General features: G+C 30.5%; 1 long non-coding RNA gene across 1 annotated transcript in view; it reads left to right on the forward strand.

Annotated features, from left to right (window-relative positions):
- The first annotated feature begins 2,223 nt into the window (after window positions 1–2,223).
- The window catches only part of LOC106462861, a 6,977-nt gene continuing 5,671 nt past the window's right edge, over window positions 2,224–3,529 (forward strand). The window contains exon 1 of the long non-coding RNA XR_001291013.2: window positions 2,224–2,343. This is a non-coding gene — a long non-coding RNA (uncharacterized LOC106462861). The remainder of the gene's footprint in view (window positions 2,344–3,529) is intronic.

Here is a 3,529-nt window from a genome sequence, read left to right on the forward strand (position 1 = left end):
TTACGATACATTTAATTTCAACAGTCGCTCTATAACAAACGCTATAACTCACGTCTCACGTGGCCAACAATATTCTGTCCACATACATTCAATTACTCATTACTTCCCCGTCGCTTCGTGGCCGGTCTTATATATACAAGATTACACTATTTTTAGAAGGATCACGAGATTTAAGGAAAGGACGTGAATGTTCGAGAACGACGTGGCGTGATACTAGTCACGTGACCTCGATGTCGTAACATTATTCTGCTAGGAAGAAACTCTTGAAAAAATAACATATTTTATATAACTTACAAGGTTTTGTCATTAATGTGTCTTGGAAATTACGTTCAACTTATATTTTACTTTATTTTTGAAGAAGAGTTAAACCATGGAAGGGTTTCGAAAGAGAAATTTTCAATCAAAATTCATAAATCTAGAAGTTCCTTAAGGCTTGATTCTAAATTTAGTCCACCTTAATTTTTTTTAATATTCTGGATAAGGGAATGTTTTTTTTTAATCTCCCATAGTTCAGGCTTGCTGTTTTCTTAAGAAATATATACACTCGGAAAATTCACATCTAATTTTCAATTAAAATACACACTTTATTGCGTATTAAAAGAAACAAACATGAAAAGTATCAAGGATTAACCGTAGGTATTTTTTTCAGAGCCCCACAGTAGCACAGCGGTATGTCTGCGGACTTACAACGCTAAAAATGGGGTTTCGATACCCGTGGTCAACAGATCACAGATAGCCCATTGTGTAGCTTTGTGCTTAACTACAAACAAACACATTTTGTTGAAATTTTTTTTTTATGTTATTGTGCTAGAAAGGTGCTTCGATGTACGATTTTGAAAAAAAAAAATTCTTATAAAAAGTCACAAAGCTTTAGCTTTAACATGTCTTGGAAATTATGTCTGATTTCGGTTTTGCTTTATTTCTGAAAAAAATATAAACCATTAAAAGGCTTTGAAAAATTAGAATATTCAATCTAAGTTCACAAATTGAGAAATTGTTACCGAATTTAGACCACCTTTTAGGTCGTTTTATTTTGTATAGAAGAAAACTCCTGTTAAACTCAGAGCTGGCCCTAGGAAAAATTGTAGCCTCTGCGAACTTGCATTTTAGCGTCACTTCCCCTTTAAAATTGACAAGAACTGCTAATTGCAGCTCCGATTTTTGGCACCCCCTGGGATGGGCGCCCTGTTTGAGGGCGCATGTGGGCCTACTCCAAGAGCTGACCCTGTTTAGCTTTATAAAAAATATATTTATAAAATTAAATTTCAAACGTTTCAGGCTTGCTGTTTTTCTACAAAAGAATAAATAAATAAACAATTTTCCCATTTAATTTTGAATTAAACTCAGTACTTTTCTTCGCTTTTAAAAAAAATACTTTTTCATCTAAACTATCAGTTCTTAATCGTCGGAATTTTTGAAAAAGTATCTTCAAAACTTTTTCATGTTAGCACTGTCTGTTGTATATTCATCTAACTACTTCGCATGGTGTTTTTTTTTAACAATAAAACATAAGGGAAGCAACTTTTCATGTCCTAAGATAACCTTTCGTTAATAATAAATTTACATAACTTTTATTCAGGGGACGGGTGGTCCAGATGGTTGATATTATGCGAGGAAGATGCATATGATGTAAGCTTTTGAAAAAACAACTTTTTTCATAAAAGCTCACAAGGCTTCAGCTTTAACGTGTTTTGGAAATTCTATCCAACTTCGATATTATTTCATATTTGATGATAAGATAAACTATGGAAGGATTTAAAAAATGGGAATTTTCAGTCAAAATTCTCTAATCGTGAAGCTCTTACGGCTTGTTACCAAACCTATCCGCCTTTAACAGTTTAACTTTAAGTATGTTTTTATTTTGGATACGAGAAAGCTCTCTTTAATCTTTGTAAAAAGTTTTTCATTAACTTCCAAATGTTTCAAGCTTGCTGTTTTTCTAAAATGTATATATAATCGTAGATTTCATATTTAATTTTGCAATAAAGTAAGCATTTTCTTCATTTATTCATCAACAACGTGTTGATTACTTTTTATAAAATGACTAGATCCAGTAACAAGTTCTAATAATGATTATATAAAAAACGTTATTCACTGTGTTTTAGGTTTGTTTGTTTTAAACTTTGAAAATTTGTTTCCCCATTTGGTTTTTCATTGTTTCTGTGACGTCAAACATGTATTTTTTTTTTTTTTAATACGAATATCTGTTAAGTGTAAGTTAGCCTCCTGATGTAACCATGGAAGTATTAAAGATTAAGTCTGAAAGATTTTCTGGTGAGGAGGATGCTTTGTTGGATATCAAAATGGAGAAAAGTGAAGAAGAAACTTTTACCTTATCTAATAGTAAGTTCTCATGTTTAGAATTTATATGTCTTGTGTTCGTGCCAGTATTTATTTCTATTTAACTTTAAAAATAGTACGTTTTTTATTTTTATTATTTTTAGGCTTAGAGACAAACATGCTAGAATTAGAAATTGAATTTACCATAATTTAATATAGACTAATCTTTGTTTTTTTTTGTCTCGTGGATAAGTTAAAAGTAAAATATCTATCCTTGTTGTGTGTTGGTTTGCCATTACACATTAGAGTGATTAGATCAAAAGAAAAACAGTTATGCATTTGAATTGAAGTCTTACTTCTGACAAGATAAATGCAGGCTAGACTATACTCTTCAATTCAAAGTTCAACTTTAAAGACAATGTTTATTGCATATATAAATTATAACTAGAAATGGATCAAACAAGTTCATTTCATTTTACACTACAGGTTAATAGATCTAAGCTAGAGGAAGTTAAAGCACTTTTAATGATTAATTAGTCAGCAAATTTCTGGCTAATTTAATTAAGGAAACCTAATTAATTTCTCTAATCAGACCAGAGAAAATAGAAAACAAAATGAAAAATTACTTGAAATATATATAAAAATCTCTTCTTTTAGAGATAATGCCATCAAATAAATAGTTTCAGAATGTGAAACATTTGAATTTGATCAGGTGATGAGGTCAATGACATCAGGTCAGAAGGCCATTGACTTATGACAAATGGTTAATGACCATTGGTAAAAGATCAGAACATGAAGTAATAATTTTCAGTAACTATAGAAACCTTTAGAATTGAACATATATACATGCTGTGAATTTAAGGCCATTGAGAACTATAAAGAGGCCATTTCAAGGGTCATCTATGAAAAGTCAAAAATCAATGACCTCTAGGAAGAAATAAATAAAATTAACTAACAAGATATAAATGATATAAAAATCTCTGTAAATACTTTTAATTTGATAAAGAGTAAAGTTCTTAGATAGTATGTTTCATCATGGGGGATTATAAGATTTGACATATCAGAGCAGTTCTTAGATAGTATGTCTCATCATGGAAGATTATAAGATTTGACATAGAGCAGTTCTTAGATAGTATGTCTCATCATGGAAGATTATAAGATTTGACATAGAGCAGTTCTTATATAGTATGTCTCATCATGGAGGAATTATAAGACTTGACATATCAGAGCAGTTCATAGATAGTATGTC

The sequence above is a fragment of the Limulus polyphemus genome, unplaced genomic scaffold (assembly GCF_000517525.1).
Source record: "Limulus polyphemus unplaced genomic scaffold, Limulus_polyphemus-2.1.2 Scaffold1268, whole genome shotgun sequence".
NCBI classification, from domain to species: Eukaryota; Metazoa; Arthropoda; class Merostomata; order Xiphosura; family Limulidae; genus Limulus; species Limulus polyphemus.